The sequence below is a fragment of the Oryzias melastigma genome, linkage group LG7 (genome assembly GCF_002922805.2).
Source record: "Oryzias melastigma strain HK-1 linkage group LG7, ASM292280v2, whole genome shotgun sequence".
NCBI classification, from domain to species: domain Eukaryota; kingdom Metazoa; phylum Chordata; class Actinopteri; order Beloniformes; family Adrianichthyidae; genus Oryzias; species Oryzias melastigma.
In genome coordinates this window covers 11,833,561-11,853,509 of record NC_050518.1, presented here as the reverse complement: position 1 = coordinate 11,853,509, position 19,949 = coordinate 11,833,561, and the positions used below count along the sequence as shown (strand labels likewise).

The 19,949-nt window shown below is 40.6% G+C and overlaps 1 protein-coding gene across 1 annotated transcript in view; it reads right to left on the bottom strand.

The window, feature by feature from the left end:
- Positions 1-19,949, bottom strand: part of zbtb46 (zinc finger and BTB domain containing 46) — a gene marked incomplete at its 3' end in the record, with an annotated part of 75,319 nt that overhangs the window by 15,321 nt on the left and 40,049 nt on the right.

The following is a 19,949-nucleotide window of genomic DNA, read 5'->3' as shown; positions in this document are numbered from 1 at the left end:
ATTTTTCTTCCACCGCTAGGGAAGCTCTAACCAGGATTTTGAATCAAAAATAAGATAAAAATCAATGCAAAAAAGAATAGCAAACACTACTTTTTCTTTAGCAGATAGAATATGCACGACGAATTACTAACTGGTAATTATTTTCTAATCCTCACCCCTTCATCATGGAAACCTAGTTGAAACCAAGTTGAAGGCCATCGAGCTTACTATCCAGGAAGAAAATTGCGCTGCTGAACACAAGCTTAGTGTTATAATGTGTTATAATGTGAGATGTTGGAGGCGTCTATATATACTTTTCCAGTACAAAATCATTCTGTCCATGCAGTAAATATCTAATTTTTCAACACAAATATCTGCGGCTTACAGTATATCCAGGTGCGGCTTGTTATATCTTTTTATTTATTTATTTATTTTTTTAATAGAGTGGATATGGCTTATATTAAGGTGCGCTCTATAGTCCAGAAATACTGTAGTTTTTCTATTTTGGCAAAAAAACCCGGCATAATCATGATTAAAACACCACTGGGAATGCTTTAAAAATAGATCCAAAGATGATCGGAGTGACTTGAATATGAGCGATGCTTCTCCAAAGACTAATAAAGTTTCAGCATACAGGGACAGAAAAAAGTTTCTATAATGTTATCACTTTGTCAGTTTAAAGGTTTTCAGTGACAACAGCCTAAATTAAAATTCAAATAAAGCATTACTTTTTAAAATTTTTTTTGCTTAAACCAGTCAGCTGAGTTATCATTTGTACCCAGCGGTGCCTTCCAACACATCACAGCTCTGATTCATGTCTCTTTTCCTTCAGCTTCCTAACTCACCTCATTATTACAAGTCAACAAAAATACCGGCGGAGCCTAAAGAGACCGTTAAGGAGAGGAAAGCAGGCGCAGACGTGACACGTGAGCACATTTAGCCATCAAAGTCGCTGTCAGCTGTAGACACGCCGCTGGAGGTTCAACTGCAGATTTCTCCGCTGACTGCTCGGCTCTGGAGCTAACACCTTTATCGCCTCTTTTGATGATTGGTTAGTATTTTATAACAAAGACATTATCAATCTTATATATGACAGACCTTAAACGATCCAAATGTGGAGTAATTTACTTTATTTTTATGGATGAAAAGCTGCCAACTGAAGGTTTATCGTTCTTTGAAGGCCTTTGTGTACAAAAGTGTAAGCTGAGGCTTACAAGGAGTAAAAAAAATAAATAAAAAAGACAGGAGGTTGATGTAAAGGTATGATGAACGGGAATGGGAAGGAAAGCACAAAAGAAATAAGGGATTGAAATGAAATGGGTAAAAAAAACACAACTGTCTATTTAAAGTACAGTCAGGTGAAGCTGAGTGGACCTTGTGCATCTGATCCGTGTGTAGTGCAGGGGAGTCATGGTGACAAAGACAGTCATTTTCCTCAACCTCTGTCTGGAGCATTGATAGGTTTTACAAGCTTCTACACCTCTCATGCACAGGTTTCATGTGCAATATAGGTAACTGATTTTCAGAGTATATGTCTTGTTGTTTTTTTGCATACTTTGGCCAGGGGTATGACTTACACCCAAAAGCAACTTATGTGGTTTTAAAAAAAATAAATATTGGCTCCTATATTTGTTATTTTTGCACTATTTCTGAAGAACAAAAAGAAGAAGCGTCGTCCAAAACAAACACGGAGAAGAATCTGATTGTTTTCTTTCTAAACTCAATGTTCTATTTATTTACTGATCCTTTTGTCATGTCTTCCATGCATCATAAAGGAAACACAATCAATTCCTTAATGTAGCAATGAAGCTATAAAGTTGACGTTAGTTTTTATCGTCAACTAATACCCAAATACCCGGTGTGTACACATTTGACTAATCAAATGAAGCCCTTTATGTTAGATGCCCTGCTCTTATGCAGATGTTGCTCATTTGGAAGTTAAGTTATGTTTATTTAAATAAAATGGTTGCAGTTAAATGGACACAATGTATTTTTTTTTTTGCTATCCATTCATGTATTGCAATATCGCACTAATATCGCACATCAAAAGTTTTCCTCATATGGTGCAGCCCTAATCAGAACGGAAATTCACCAGATTATTGAATACAAGAGGAGACCATAAAAAAACAATACAACAGTGAACTACTGCACATACAAAGTGGTCATTCCCTCCTAAGCCCCTAACAAGAAGACAGAAAAGTGTGTTTAGGCAGTGAAAGAATGACTGGAGGAAGTACAGACAGATAGTGGCTGAAAATAAATGAAGATTGCCAGAGGAGGACAGAAGTGGGTGTGAGGAGTCGTAAAAGAAACACAGTTGATTGACAAAAAAAAAAAAAAAAGAAAGAAAAAGAAGCGTATGTGGATACAATCACACGCACCTGCACACACATGTACACACAAACACACACAAAGTTAATTAAGGAACGGGTGTAGGGGTTGGCGCAAGGGGCATGAGGTGCAGGAATTCATTAGAGCTTTGCCCCCTCCTTCACTGGGCAGCCCACCAGCCACAGGAGTCAATCAATAACATAGATCTGCTGTTAGCCAACAACAACACACACACACACACGGAGCAAATGGAAGCAAAGGAAGTGAAGGAGAGAGGGGGAAAGAACATCATCTTTGACCCTCTTCTCCCTTCACTCATCTGTTTATTGGAAATGGGAGTGACCCCTGAACCCGTTTCCCAGAATCCTCTGGACACGAGCATCTACAGATGGAACATGTCCGTCCCCCTCACATCCATACTGTAACAAAACTTCAGTCACAGATCCAGCCCCAACAAAGGGCATGTGTGGTGCAACAGTTTCTTGAAGGAACTTGTCAAACTTCTGTTTTGTGCAGAAATGCATGCTGGGTGACGGTGCTTTGCAATGAAAAAGCCCCTGTTGCATATTCAAGACTAAGCGTTAAGATTTTAGAAATTAGTATTCCGCTGACCGCAAACAGGATTGAGCACCACATAATCGGAATATAAAACGTAATCCTTCTTTGCTTATGTAAGCTTTATGGGGCCTAGATGGTGTTTTCCTTAAACCCCCATCCTGTTCTGACAGATAAAATCGTTTACCACACAAGATACAGCTGCACTTTATCCCGAGCGTGCAGTTTCTGGATTTCATCATACGTGCTCCTGGTTTTGTCGGGGATTTGGAGTTACGCATTTTGTGCTCTCTTTCGACAGCAATAGGTTTATCCCGATACGCAAAGAGACTCTGTGGGTTACATCAGTCTTTTGTGCACATTTTCTCACTGTTAACACAAAAGGTTGTTATGAGGCAACCTGTGAATCTCAATAGCACGGGGAATCTGCCTTTGAACTGCGTGGTCAGATGGAAAGAACAATGGCATTTTCCTAATTTTTCCCACCCCCCCCCGCCTTTTTCTTCCTGCCTTTACAGTGAAGCCGCCTCTGTATAGTGAGGGGAATTTTCATTTTCCCCTTCATAAAAGAGTCCGAATAATTTAGATTTCTGCTTTCTGAAGAGATCCTCCGTTTAATTTGGTTGCCATGGTAGCCAGGCACCCTTGGCTTCAACATTTATGCTAAATAAAACCCCCTTTTAAAAGGAGAGACAAATACGTGGAAATGGTGGTTTTCTTTGTTCGTGGGATCTTGCATGCATATGTGGGTATATGTGAGGGATGCTGCACGCTATGGAGGACTTCACCATGAAAAGGTGGAGTGATGCAAGTGTGTGTGAAGCTGGACTTCTTTTGAGGAATATTCTACAGCTCTGTAGGCTTTTCTAATGCGAGCACGAGTGTGTGTTACACAGGGAGAGCCGTGATATTAGAGTTCACACTTTGATGCAATATGGAGGAGGAGGAGAGAGAAGGCCAGAAAAGGGAGGAAAGAGTCAGAAGACCCAGTTTGACCTCTGATCCTCGATCCTGATGATATGATTGTGTGTCGTTCGTTGTACAACTGTGTGTATCTCTGCAAACTCCTCTCATTCTCTCAGTGGAATAAAGCTCTGTTGTGTGCTACTTTTCACACTAGACTCTGCAACATTTAAGCAACTGCTTCCAATGAAAAGTCTATTTTAATGCATGTATATTAGGGCTGCCAAGATTAGTCGACTAATCGACGACTATTAAAATAGTCGACGACTAATTTAATAGTCGATTAGTTGATATTTTATATTATGTGGAGTCAGAGTGAGGTAAAGTTGAACAAAGTTGTGAGCGTTCAGCACCAAAAAATGCACTTTTGTTATATTTTAGTCAGTGAGACCAAAAAATAGTTCCTTAATTTAATTTTGTTTTTATACCAGAGACCAATAAAGGACAGAGGCTGCGAGATTCATTAAAAGTTTAATAAACTATCATCTTAACTGTCTTTATTTTTAGTTAGTTTTAAGCTAATGATGGTTAAGATGTGTTAAAAACTAGTTGAACTAGATTTGGTAGTGACGTATGGGTAGCGATCTTTTATTTCCCGAGAGTGCCAACTGTTTAACTAAAGAGTAACCAAAAACTAAATCAACATTTTTTTGTCTGTTGGCCTCTATGAAAAAGCTGTCTGTTGGTCCCTGCCACATTTTTTGACTATTTAAAATAAACTTGCTTAAAAACTGTCTGTGCGCTGCCCCCTACAGGTTGATACGAGGTATTACAGTTACATTTTGTGATTGGTCAACTGTTGTCACTCCCAAGTCATTTCAGAAGTTTCAAGTTATCTTGCTCTTCAGCTCCAGGATAAAAGCCCCGCCCATCTTTGATTCTGTAACGGTGCGTCGTTATCATGTTAGCGTTAGCATGGCTCGTAGATGTAGGCAACAGTGGATGTAATTGTAATTATATCTTGCAAACTCTGTCCTGGTGATTTTCAATGAACGTTTCACTCTGGATTGTTAATACGTTAGCCTTTATTAGCTAATGATGCTAGCGTAATTTTACTACTGAAACACGAGTCCCCTTCGGTCTGGACCGGGAGAAGGTGGTCACTCGGTACCTGTCTCCATATTGAAGGTGAAGCGTGACTACGTTACCCCAAGCTAACCTCTCTGTCAATCACAGATCTAAACCACACCTCCCCTGCTCAGCCCGCCCCTTTTTTTTGCATTTTTCAAATCTGGGCTGAGAGTGGAGTCAGCCTCCAAGTGTCCTGTTGTGTTACCCTTTAATAATTGCGGTTTGTGTCCGGCCAGAATAATAAGACACCAAGGCATTCATATATTGGAATAGAGCAGTGAAAAAAAAGCTTTCATCGCATTCTTTGTTGCGCATCACAAGCCCGTTGTGTCCATAGCATTACAATGATACAGATAAATGCGGAGAAAGAAAAAAGTAAAAGTCTTCCCACACAGAGGGGAAGAACGCACTCCTTTAACACCTCAAGTCACAAATTCACACACCCAAACAACTCACCACGCCTTCAAATCAACAGAGACAGTAGCCAAACATAATGGAGGGAAAAAGTCCAAGGTGGTTAAGCAATGAGTTACTGAGGCTCGTCAACCACAAGAGAGCTGTCAGGGAAGAAAGTGAGGCTTGTGTGCATGCTTGAGTATGGCAGAGTGCAAACAAAGAGAATGACTCTAGTGTGCATGTTTGTGTGTGCTGGTGGAAGACAGAGAAAGAAGCCTTGCCCTAAGTCAAGTTGGCCGGGTTAATGGCTCAGCCAGCCTGAGGATGAAAAGCACAGCGCATTACAAGGGCCTTGTTGTCAGAGGAGTCCAGCCCGCTGTGTAGTATGCGCAACATTACAGCGTCATGCTTCCAAAGAGGAAAATGAAAGTCTTCACCGTTTATCGCAAACTGCTCCATACAAAGAAACCGTGATTGGTGCGTGTTTGTCCTCGAATGGACAAAGAGGGGAGGGACCGTGAAACCTGCTTCCTCAGCATGCTAGAGTTTGAGAGAGTAAAAAAGTAATTTCAGCCGAGAAGGGGGAGTGAGGCACTAAAACAGCTCAAGAATTCAGAGGCAATTTAGAAAGCAGTGTGGGAGAGGGGAATGAAAAAAATGGTTAAAACGGAGGGAGGATGGAAAGTAAAAGAGGCTGTTATTCTCTCTCCCTCTGTTGTTTTTAGGGACTAGCTGGGCCACAACCTCCTGGAGAGATAGGGGAGGGTGGGTGGGTGGGGGGTGGTGGGGGGTGTGGATAGGGAGGGCAAGCATAAATCAAGCAGAGCCTGAAGGCTGTAAAGGAGGGAGGGACAGAGGGAAAAGAGTGGTAAAGGACAAGGGAGAGGGAGATGATGGTGCTGGTAGAGATGGTGGTACTGCTGGGGGCTCAATGGAAAAGAAAAAGTGTGGGTGGAGGGGAGGAGAAGACAGGAGAGGAGAAAGACTGGCAGAGTGCTGGGGTGAGAGGTGGATGGAGGGGTGATGGCATGTGGGTGGGTTAGTGAGTTAAGGGGAAGCAAGGAGAGGAGGTGGTGGTGGGGGGTTACAGAAGCTGTAGGAGGGAAGATTAAGCAGTAATGGGAAGGGGGATTACTTGTACAGTTAGCCATGAAGCTAAATCTGAAAATGGCTTCTTGAAATGAATTTACCCCAACATTTTACACATGAACAAAAAAAAGAAACCAAAAAACAAGATTTTCATTGGAGCAAAATTTTGCTCAATTTTTTAGAATCTACTATATGTTTTGAATATATTTATATTAATCTGATACGGTTCACATATTGAAAAACTTATTAATGAGATTATTTTTAGCATTCATTGTTACATGGTTTCTTATAAGGACAAGTTCTAACAAAAATGTTCAGATCATTAACATTGTAAACATTGTTCTGCTTCTCATGGAGGGCGCTTCAGTTTGGCCACTAGGTGGCGATCGCGCACTAGCGTTACACCTTATCCCAGAAGAAGAAGAAGTGTGAGCAAAAAATGCCGCTTTAGACCATTACTTTAAAAAATATTTCTTAAAAAGAGTTTGTAAAATTCATGCCTGTGAGTTTATAAAGATTTTCATTTAGTCTGCAATGTGTTTAGGTCGATTGAGTGTTAGCATTAGCCGTCCTATGGGAAATTCTATTATACGTTAGCATCAAGCTAGTGGACTTTAGCTCTATGTGGTAAATCGATTTATATTTTTATGGATCAATTATTGATCAATTAAGCTTAAATCAAATCAAATCGACTGATCAATTTTATCAACCCAGCCCTATAATAAATGTTGAAAAGTTAGACTGGCATTCATTGTCTTTATTTTAGAAAAAAATGTTTAGATTTATTTTTAATGAATAGACCATTTAGATTTTATGAGAATTTATAAAAGGTCCTAACCTAAAGCCTTGTTGTGAGCTCCCATCTGCCATTAAACAGACCACACCCCTAATATGTGCAACCTGAGCTCATTGACTGTATAAGAGAACTGGACTAAGTGATCTCCTATCCCCTTACCAGCCAAATAGGAGGTACCTTCTGGCTCCGATGCCAAAACCCCATAGATTTTTACTGAGAAATAAACAGCTTGGTCGTTATATTTGCCAGAATAACCTTTTTTTGCATTATCTTGCTAATTCAACATTTTTTTTATATTATTTTTCTTCAGTACAATTTATTGAAGTTATGAACAGACCAGTCGTAACTTCCAAAATGTTTGATTAACAGATTCTCCCTTTCATGTGGTAGGGGTATGGACTTCCAATGGGCTCCATCCCTCCTGACAAGAGCGGTTGCCATAGAAACGTTGACTCAGACTGACCAGTCACTGCATACTGACATCATCTGGCTCCAACATGGCGGAGTCCGGAACACGCAAAAATGGGAACCGAAATGACTTCATTTGGTTGGGGTTGGAAGAAATTCATTTTCTATGTGTGACATCACACTCACTCGATCCAGTTCTCATATACAGTCAATTATTGAGCTATATAAAAATTTTAATGACAACAATTTATTAAATTATTTTTTTCCTCTTGTAATTAAAAATAATAAAGCAAATAGATGTAATAGTTATTGAAACCAGACTGTGAATGCATTTTATTTAATGTAAAACCAACCTTTTTTTTAACATGGAAGTCAATGGGAAATGGCGCTCTATCTGTGATGGGTTAGAAAGCTGTTTTTTATACAAAAACAAGACAGAAAGACTCAAACCTGTCAGACATTAGTAAGACATCTGTTCTATCATCGCTCAGGTTGGAAGAGACAGATCCGCTCCTTTGGTTCTGAGATGAAAACATGCAGAATGATCCAGAAAATGTGGAGCTGTTTTGGTGCATTATCCATTCACATTACCTGGACAACAACAGAATCAGAGAGCTCAGTTGGAGTGACTGGTCAAACATAAAATCACATGTTGAAAAGGCTCTCATACTGAGGTTCATTTGGCAGTGCTCACATCCCGGAGAAAAGATGTATTTTTCACAAACATACCAAAGCACACCTCCGACTAAAAGGAGCAGGTGGATGGAAGCAGAAAGACTGTGGCGCATCTGAACCTTTGTGGTAAAAAGTGAAAATGCCTTTTTAGGGCCACGAAAAACCTCTAAACTCAGGGCAGCCGATCATTTCCATGAGCGTGCTCAGATCATGTGTGAAGGTCACTTTGGAGCCTTGGTGAAAGGTTCCCCGGCCACAGCGAATTAACTCCTGAGGAGCGCGTTTGATGTGTATCGGGAGGAGATCACAAAGCAGGTGTCAGGGTCGCTCTTCAGCCAGACAAATCGATGTTTGTTTTCTCCAAAAGCACAGATGATATTTGTGATTTGTTACATCACCACAACAGCAGTTATCAATTTGCGTTTTGTTGGAGAGCAGAACAGCAGAACAAAGCCCCGGTGTTTACAGGCAGCAGAAAACATGCCCTCTGCCCACTGACAGTTGAAGAAGAATTTAAATGCAGATCAAACAGCTGCTACTTCTTAAAAACGAAATAGTCGCCCAGTTTTAGCATTATAAAGAGAAATAGTTAGAAAGGGAAGAGGTCACTGTTTTTCTTTCAAACAAGTCAAAAATTAGTCTCATTTGTGTTGCCTCTTACCATGAAATCTTACTCTCCCTGTTTCTGTTTTACTATCCCTTCCCACACCAAGGGAAAAAAACAACTTCCATAAGTGAGAGATGCAATGAGAAACAGCTTTAATTATAATATCAGAAATTAGTTCGATCACCTTTTTGTGGACACCGTGTTTTATTTTCATGCTCTCATCATTGGTGTGGTTAAATCTTAAATCACAGAAACCAAATGTAAATCTTGAGGAAGTTAAACTAAAAAAAACCCAAATAACTAAAATACTGGTTCTGGCACTGTCATCTGAGAAGAGGCTTTTTTTTCCAGAAGTGTTCACCTCATTGTAGCACAGCTTGCGTGCTGCTCGCTCTGCAGTACAATCATTAAATCCTTTCAAAGTGCCAAACATAAAAGTTGTCCCACAGCATAGAGAACTTGTAGGGTGAGAAGTGGAGCACTGTTACAGTAAAATCATGCATACTTCCTTTAAAAAAAAAAATCTTCATCATTCAAAATCAGTGTGGACCAAGCATTATTGGCAAATATGTTACATTAAAAAAAACAAATATATATATATTTTTAGGCAAAAATCAATTGATAATGCTGTGAGTTCAGTCGACATCATTAAAGATCTTGTTGCCACCGTGCATGCCCAAAATTGCATTACATCACTGTGTGTGTTTGTGCTTGGGGTGATTCATTTGTGTGAGTGAGTGCTGTGAGCTCCTCCACAGGTGAATTAGATGCTGCTTTAATTCTGCTGTGTTAGTCACAACCTCTCGTTGTTTCATCCAAAAGGACGCCGCTCTTAGTTTTTCACAATGAAAGGGATATCACTGGTTTCAGTTGATGCAATATTTTGTTTTTGGTCATTTTTTTGTGCCTTTGGTGACTCACAAAATCATCTGATCCTGTTAGAAAGCACTGGCATGGAGGCTACTTTAACTCACTGCTTGGAAACTAAAGAGAAGAGGTGATTCTGGCTCTTATTAAATCATTTTTACACAAAAAATAAAAGTTAAAATACCTTATTCTACAAGTGCTTTATTATTGCAACAGCAACAAAATAATTTTGTACATTTTCTAGTTAAATTTTCTGATTATTTTGTGTGTTTAGATGCCAAAATATGTCAAAGGAAATATTTTAAAGACTCTTATAAGTAACAAAATTGTCTTTAGATGTTAACCAGTAAAGCTTTGAAAAAAAGTTTTACATTTTCATCAATTTTGGCCTCCTGGGATACCCTCTAGAAACTCTTAACCACTGTTTTTGTTACATTTGTGCATTAACTACTTGAGATATAAGCAAGTTTTTATTATTTGATCACATGTCTACTGTTAACAAGAGTGCAAGTATCATATGTCACAACAAATAGAGCTGTGTTTATTGACACACAATAAAATGCAAGCCAAAGCCTGCCAGGTTAGTTTTAAAATACACAGGATAAAATTTAACTTTTTTTTTTTTTAAAGAACGTGAGAGTTTAAAGTGTAGCCCATTTTTCAAATCACATCTTTTTTATTATAAAAATGCAAATATTTGTGGAAATAATCTTTGACTACTCTTCCAAGATGAAATCAATTGCTTTTTTTCCTTAGATTAAAGGGTTCTTTTTTTGTTTTTACCTGATCTGACTTCATTTTCATTGTCAACAATAGATTTTTGTCTACAAATCATAGAGTTTTTATTTAAAAAGGTCATCTTTAATATATATATGTGTGTATATATATATATATATATATATATATATATATGATTGTGTAATACAAAGGATAAAGAAGCCTCTTTCTTTGAGAATGTGGGTGAGCAGGAAGCAGCAAAATTACTGCTTAGTTGCATAAACCTTGAGAAATACAATCATGAATAAGAAGATCTATTCGAATGACAGAGAAATGGCATCAAAAGTTCATGGGTATAGATGAGTCATGAGGGTAGAAAAAGGTGAGTTATGTCCAATAAATCTAAGTATACTCAGTGGACGACATGATGTCTCAATCTATTCAACCTACACATTCTCACTCCCAACTCCTCATATATGGATGTATAGTTCGAGCCCTCTTCACGTCACTTTTTGACATTTTGGGTGTCCCTAACTCGTCATTGTATAACATGCTGGCTGTTCCCATGAAACCATGGGTTCTAAACCCCCGGGACACGGTACTGGACGTGGAACCATTACCGGGTTAGGGCTAGGGCACTGTTTAGGGTTTCGGTCCTCGTCTTGAGGGTTGGGGACCCCTGATTTAATGGGAACAGTCGATTTGGGAGTGAGAGTGCATTAATTCAACAGATAGAATAAAACATAAACATTTTAGCAAAAATTCGATTCATATCATAATTTGTAATTGATGATATGATTCATAGTTGATATTGGTTCATTTTGAACGATCTGATTCGATTCGATTTACTGACCTAAAATCAATCCAGGACGTCTTTAGCCAAAAATTCACAAAAATTCAACCAGTGTGACTCAGACATAAATACCTGGTACTGAATATTGCAGGTGAAGTTTTTCAGATTCCTTGTATTTCTTCAAAGATTATCAATTGTAAACAAGTATGAATGGAAAATCTATTCACATTTTAGTTTCATAAAGTTTATTCTACTGTTGTTTATCCACATCAAAATAATACAAACTGAACATTATTGGAACATTATAGCACACTGTGGTCATGTCTTTGCAAAATTCAAAGTGTCTCCACACGTTGGACGGTAATGATAGCTTGATCGTTTTTACAGCCATCACATGTGAGTTGTCTGCTGTGATGGTCGTTTTTACATTTTAGTAAACTAAACTTTTCGTGCTTCAATCCAAAAGGTATTTTCTCAGATTGATATAATAATTGTATTTCATTTTCAAATCATTTTAAAATGGTTTACAAATTGCAGAGAATGTAGATTGATTAATCGTTGTACCACTAAAGATAAATACAACCAATTTCCCCCAAATAGATTAATAAAAAGATACAGTTTGCCTAAATTACCTTTCCTAACAGACAAAACAAGTAGTTTCTGGCCACTTTCAAAGTGATGATGCACCTTGGCGTGGACGCGGTATGAAGTGAGCGAGTGAATGAGTGAGGGAAGGGAGGGGAAGGAGAACGGGTGAGTGCGCGGGGGATGGAGGATTGCAGGGCTCAAGGTAATCTGGGGAGTTAATGCAGCTTAGAGGGACTGAGAGGAGTGGGAGGGAGGCAGAGAGAGGCAGAGAGGGGGAGTGATGGCAGTTAGAGAGAAAGAATATAAAAATAATAGGGTCAGCAGGGAAAGTATGGGAGGGAGGAATAAATGAAGATGTATCAGAAACAAAAGCCAGCACAACTTGGGGGTGGGGGTGGGGGGTGGAGGACGGAGAGGAAAACATAAAAGCTAGAGAGATAGGAGTGTGAAGGGGGAGAAAGGCAGCAGAGTGAGTGTGTGAGATAAAGAGTGGGCTAATGAAAGGTAGGGTGAGGCTGAGCGAGTTGGCGGGGAGGAGGGAAGTCAGAAAATGACAGAGCGGGGGAGAGGTCTGTGTGGGGAAAGAATGCTGGGTGGGGAAGGAAGGCAGACATGTAGGGCTTTGTGTTAACAGAAACGTGTGGCAGATTGAAAGATTGAGAGGGAAAAATAGAAAGTTATGTCTTGGCTGTATGCGTGCAGGGGAGGACCTGGCGAACGAGCCCAACAGCGCCGTCCAGCCAGGGCCAGGGTCAACCTGAGGGTGAGTTTCAAGAGGCGGAGGGTGGGGGTAAATGGAAAGCAGGCAAGGAAAACGGCACTCACTCTGGGTGGGGATGCTACACCTAGCTTTTGTTACTGGTATGGTGTTTCGCTGGCACAGTTCATCTACAAACCTCAGAGTCAGCTGGTGTCTAAATATTTACAGCTGGACTTTCTAGTTCAGAGTATAGAACCGGATAAATATTAAGGTTATGGCTGCCCAGTGAGTGAATTCAAGCTGTTGCATTACAGCCCACCACACACACAGGTGGAGGGCTTTCAAGATGCTGAGTCTTAAGCTGCCTTCACACCCAACGCGATTTGCACGTCAAATTTGCATTGGATGCCTTTCTTTTGATCAAATTTGCTGCTGGACACTTGTCTAAAATCATAAGCTTGACATTTGTGGGAGGAGGCATTGACTATATAACTGCATATCTCATCTACAATGCATGGAAGAAACAAATGATGTTGAGAGACTGGGTCACAGGGGCAGTAGTCTGAGCAAAGATGCCCAGACTTCCCTCTCCATGGCCACTTCTTCCAGCTCCTCGGGTGGGACCCCAAGGTGTTCCCAGGCCAGCCGAGAGACATAGTCTCTCCAGCGTGTCCTGGGTCTTCCCCGGGGCCTCCGCCCAGTGGGACATGCCGGGGACACCTCCCCAGGGAGGCGTCCAGGAGGCATCCTGACCAAAAGCCCAAGCCACCTCAACTGGCTCCACTCAATATGGAGGAGAACCGGCTTTGAGCAAGATTCTCACCCTTTCTCTAAGGGAGCGGTCAACCACTCTCTGGAGGAAGCTCATTTCAGCCGTTTGTAGTTGGGATCTTGTTCTTTTGGTCATAATTTTTGCATTGTTGTCTTGATGAAAAAAAAAAAAAAACATTGAGTAGAACGATCAGATTCTCCTCTATGTTTGCTTTGGACTCCACCCATTGATACGTCATGGGCCGAAGCTGAGTTCCTGATTGTTTGATGACTTTTGAACTCTTGACACGCTGCAACGCTCAAATCGTGTAGCAAAGCCCAAAAAGTGCTGCTGCCAGGCCCAGGAGCTTTGATCGCATCTGTACATCGACTCATCATTGAAACTGGACGCCTCCGATGCATCAATCACATTTGGTGTGAATGCTACGTTCACACGGCACTCAGCAATGTGTATTCAAGTAACCACTTCCAATAAAAAAAATCTATGTGAACATGCTTACATTAGAATTTTGGGCTTCCATGTTCATAACTCTTGCATCCATCCGTCACTACGCAAGTTTCTACCACCATAAGTATTATTCGAACATGCCCTGAAAGTTAAACCATGTTCAACTTTGACCGATCAGGGATTTTGGATTTTGTGATGACAAATGAATAAAATCCTTTTAAAAATCACAGAAATACCAACTGTTTGAAAATTGATCATGAAGGACAAATTAATAATTGCAGTTTGTGCAACTGAGTGTAGAACTGTTAAAGAAAAATTCTGGAGCAAGATTCACCAAATTTGTACTATTTCAATATTTTGTGCCAAGCTTCCTCCAACTTCAGGTGGGGACCATGCGCTAATAAAGATTAGAAAGCCGAAAACCCGCCACATGCCCCGTGTGATCATAGTATTTCAAGATCTACAGAGCATTTCCTTAACGCTCACTTCAATCGTTTTTTTAAGCGTCAAGACTGAATGTGGCCGCCGTGAAGTCCACAAGGCCACTTGCTGCTACCTCCATGACTAATTAATCCCTATTAAATTCCTTTCACTCCAAGTGTGCAAACCACACACCACCAGCAAGTGCCTTACTGTCTGTATGTGTCTGAGAAGAGCTTAGTCCCTTTCTTCTTCCCCTAATACTACTCAAGCAATACAATTAAGAAAATAAAAGACGGGATGGATCCATGTTTGGTTTGGATTTGCGTAAACAACCCTGTGTTAATGTGATATCTGTGTTTCTAAAGCAAAAGACAAAAGTTAGCTTGAATAAAAGTGGTTTACTTTTATTTTTAAGTGCCAGAGTGGGTGTAAATTAACAGCTGTGACACCAGGGGGCTGACATCCATGGACCAACCACACTGATGACTTTCAGCCTCTCTTAAACAGCTATTTGGATAAAGGGTGGCAATAAACCAAATCCATGTGCTTTAATCTTATTTATAAGCCAATGGTGAAATGTCTACATTTATAGATGTTTAAACAGTGGAATAAGCACATATGTGTGGCACACATCCTTTTGTTATTTATTTTTTTAGGCATTTGATACAAAGAACAAATACTGGGTAAAGTAGTCACTTCGGCACCCCAACTAACTGGAACATGAGCACAAAAACCCCACACACGAGGACTTTCACTGTAATAATATACTACAGAGTCACAACAGGCAAGCAGAAAGTGGGCGACCGGTACAAAAGGTTCCTCCACAAACAGTCAGTGTCACAGTGCTCCTTCCACACAGGGACACAAATGGGAAGCAGGGGGTATTATGTGTTTTCTGGAGAGCAACACAGTGATGCCGGGCTGCCTGGTGGCCACACAGGCTAATGCCCCTCTTCCCTCTCTTTGCCCATCTCCACCATCTCTAAATGTTAAGACTGTGTGTCTCTGTGCTTGTATCCTTGGCAACCTTCCTCCAACAAAGGAGCGAGCTCTGCCCTCAGCATGGGAGAAGTCTGGTGTGATGGAGAGGAAAAGTAAGGGCGAGGGAGATGGAAAACTGGCAGAGCGGCTAAACAAAAAGGCAGGGCGACGGGGAGAGTCGCCACGGTCGTGGTGTGCAGGTTTATATGGTCAAACCGAGGCAGCTAAGGGGTTACAGCGAAGGAAATGAAAGAGGACAGATGAAGATGAGTCCGCAGACCTGTGTAAGTTAAGCCCGGCATTCGCAGCGCAGCAGGTCTGTATTAGTGAAAGTCGGATAGAGCTCAAGATAAGGAAGCAGAAATGACCCTTTAACCCTCGAGCCAACAAAACTGAAGATCTCGCCACTCATTTCACGGTTGGCTGCATAGATCTATGCTTTGATTTTTTTTTCTTTCTTGAGTTCCTATTTATGTCTAAACCTTTATTGATCCACACATGTTTTTCTTTACATTTCTTGACCTTATGGCTCATTAAAAACCCTCTCCAATGGTGTTTTTAACATGTTCTTGAAGCATTTTTCTGACAATGGGGGACTTATATGAAGTAAATTAAGCTTAAAATTGTATTTCTCAGTATTTCTTTATTTAAATTGTTGTGAATCAGGAGCAGACGAAAATATATATGAAAAAGCTTTAACTGTGACGTTAGAGCTAATCAATGCTCCTCAGATTAATTCTGATGCATCCATTTGTTGACAAATAAATCCCGCCCACAATTTTTACTGAACTACTCTGTCCTAGTAAAAGGCACAAGTTTTAAAATTTTGGCTAAAAATGACATAATTATAATTAAAACCACTGGGAATGCCATTAAAATAGATCAAAAGATGATAGGAGTGAGAGTTTAAAACCTTCTAAAAGACTCAGATTTTAAGAACTTTTTTGCAAAGCATTTCTTTGCAAAAGGCTTTGACATGTTCGCCATTTTTTGTGGGGGGGAGGTCACATGGGCCTTAAGGAGCCACTTGCTGGAACTGTCACAGCATGTTCCTCTGATGTAAGTATAAGAGGTGAGAACAATATGAAATCACACAACGTGTGGACAGATGGGAAAAGCAGAGCAAGGGCTGCCTGCACACAGAGGACCGTGTTCATCTTTTATTGCCCCACTGCAGCCAAATTGAGCCACTGAGATTAATTGCTTATGATCAAATCAGCAGAAACTGTGCAAATTAAAGAGCAGGCCCCTCTCCTCCCTCACCTCCACACAACATCCTCCGCCCTCCCTCGAGCCGGACTCAGAGGACAGCGCGTGTGACGAGCCGCGGCGCTTATTCAAGGCTACAAACGTGTCATTTCCTCTTCCCCCTTTCCCCAGAGAGGAACACAGAGCACAGAAAGGGCTCGAAATGGAGCAAGAGGTCGGTCAAATAGTGCCTGCGTGTGCACGCACACACAACCACACACACACACAAACAGCCAGTGCCTTAAGCAGAACTGCTGATATCTCACCCTGCTTCTCAAAACGGCTCCTTTCCCTGCTCCAACTCTCTCATTAAGAAGCCATTAGAGTGAAGGGTAGTGAGAAACTACGTGACCCCGTTCTGACTCCTACCCGACCCCTTTCTGACCCCGGCAACGTATCCCTGAGAGGGAGGGATGGACAGAAACGGGAAAATAGGTAGAAGCTGAGAGGAGAAGGTGAAAGGGGGACATGAAATAAACGACAACCTGAAGAAATCTTTTGGCAAATCTAATCTCTTTAGATGTTTGTTGATGTTCAGCGCACATGACAGATCACAGACAATATTGCAGAAAAGTGGTATAACATCATTCCACTGGCAGATCTCTTTCACCTGATTGGAAAATATGTTTTATGACCTGCTGTTTGGCGATTAGAAGCGCTGCAGTGAAAGGGTACAGATGAAAACCCAGCAGATAATGGAGGCCTGCAGTAGTCGGAATGAAGGAGCGAGGTGGAGAGGCGTGCGATAAGTATGCAGCGACTCTTAGAGAAGGGGATAATTTGGGAGTGGAGGGGAAGACGGCTAGGCTGCTTCCTTAGCCGGACACAGGAATGTAGAGCGGGCGGATCCCAGTTAGTGTGTTTGTATGCGTACTGGTGCGTTTGTGCCAGACAGGAATCCCTAACCCCCACAGACTCCGGCTCCTCTTATCAAGGTCTAAACAGAGGGGTGTGGTGGGGGGGAAGATGTGGAGAGGGGGTCTGGGTGTGTGCACCATCAAATCCAACGCTAACACCCATTTCTCCCATCTTGTGTGATTTCACACAATCACATTCTCACTCACCCTTGATGTTGGATGGGAAACTACGGAAAGTCAAAACGTCCAAAAATGGGAATTAAATGGCCAGAATTGCATGCACACACAAAAATTCTGTAGTTTCCAAAAGTTTCCAGAAGTGATTCAAAAGTTAAACTTCCCACCATGTCATTTCTCATTCCCTCTGAAGTCATTAGGGCCCCCTTAAACTATTTTTTCCCACCCAGGTCAGGTGCGTACTAAACTAGGGAATTAGTGTTAATGGAAAAAACTACGGGTACCCCTGCTGGGGTGGGTCCCACCTGAAACAAGTCGGTGACCTACTTCAGATTCAGAGATAGAGAAGTGTGAGGAGAGAGGGGTGGGGGCTGAGGAAAGGTAGTGAGGGTGGGGAGCAGATTAAATGGATGAGATGAGGTTACACTTTGTGCGCTGCCCCTGGAGTGTGAGGGTGGCATGGAGGGAAGAGGCGCAGCAGTGGAAACAATAAGGAGAGGGGGGAAGTAAGAGATCTGGGGCAAAGTGGGGTGAGAGAAAGGAGACATGGAACAAAGAAAAGTTTCATCTTTTTGCTATTTAACTATGCGGAAAGGAGAGAAGGGGAGAGACTGAGCTAAACTCCCCCAAAAAGTTGGGTTCAGAACGGCTTTGATTTAGATGCGTTACAGCACAGGTTGGACTGAAATCTAAGCAACATCAACCAAATTCACAATTCAAATCAAATAAAAATTTTTTTAATAAAGCACATCTCATTTTAAACATATCACAGAGTTATGTTTTAAAAACTAAACCAAGAAAAATGCTAAAAAAAAAAGTCATTTGGGCCTGTTTCTCACTAAACAAAATCTGATCAGAGCCTCAAAGTCTAAATTTACCCTTTAGGAAAATGTGATATTGCTTTGTAATCAATACATTATTTTTTCCTTTTTTGGTCTGAATGAAAACAGAATATGTAAAGACAAAGTAGCCATCCATGCTTATTCATAACCTGTATCCCTTTCAGGGTCAAGAGGCTGCGAGTCTGTCCCAGCTACTGTTGGGTGAAGGCAGGGTACACCATGGGCAGGTGACCAGTCTGTGGGAGGGACACAATCTCCCACAGGAGAAACTAGCATTTTCTCTAAATGTGTTTGACTTTTGACAGAAGCTTATATGACTATTTTTTTAGAATAAAAGACACCCTGTGCCATACAAGATCATTCTAGTGGAACTAATGTACTCCAATGAAAGTTTTGAACAACACAGGACAAAAAAATGATGTTACTTCTTGCTTTTTCTTAGGTCTACTTTGGTGCACCATTGTTCTTTTACTCCTGCTGTTAACTTAAGCATAACACAACTTCATTGGCTTTTGATCCAGTAGAATAAGTATCCCTATATATACTGTATATATATATATATATATATATATATATATATATATATATATATATATATGTATTTACCAAAGTTTGCTTAGTATTTGAAATCTGTGCATTCTGGAGGAAGTGTTGAGCAAATGTCAGTAGGGATCGTGGACGGGGTACAAGGGAGGCTTTTTTTCTTTAACCTTGCCCAAGACTTGCCTCCCCAATTTTTGAGTCAATATTAGCATCATTATTGACAACGATTAAGAAATCATTAATTCAAGCTTATTCAAGGAGTGCAAAAACAAACAAAAAAAATGTGTTTAATATTTTTAAAATGAAATAATAATAACAAAACTGTTTGAAATACATATTTTTGATCCTGTCATTTGCTATTCTCATTTGCCACCCTTCCAAAGTCGTCTGCCCCCTCCTGCTGCCCACATGTAAAAAGTTCTAGCTCCGCCCCTGGCAGGGATGTAAACCTTTATGTTGGTTAATCTTACTTCTAAGTGCACCATACATCTATAAACCTAACTAAACTGAAATAAATTAAAAAATTCATCAGCCACCATGTAGGGGTAAAAGGGACATTTTTTTTAAAATATCTATCTGATCGGTGATGTAACTTAGTCAGTTTCTGCAGCCTCTTGTGAGGTGCATTTAGATGTAAAACTGCTTTAAAAACCAGCCTTCCGCTTGATTAATCTTTATTTTTTGTAACCTCCAACATTAGTTTTCTAGCTTTTTCAAACCTGAAGGCTTCCGGAGACACGAGTTTGTGCAGTGTCAAGTTTGACTTCCTGTCTTTCACAATCTGTTATTTGATAGTAAAAAATATGTTTTGACAGTTTTATAAAAATGCTTTGTAAGGTTTAAGGAGCTAAGGAAGGCTCTTGGTTGCAAAGTAATGCCATAAGGTGTCTACAAACTTATTCTTTATAATTCTTTGAAATATGAGACATAATGGTAGATCAAAAATAACTACTAATTTTCTGTGGACAGAGACATATTTTCAATAGAACCATGCAAACATATGAGAGTGAAGAATACAACAAGTGTCTGTGGCTCGGCCTTAAGGGATGAGTGAAAGCAGAAGTGACGGTGTCAATTGACAGGATGATCTGCACAGACTGAGGGAAGGACAGACAGAGGAGAGA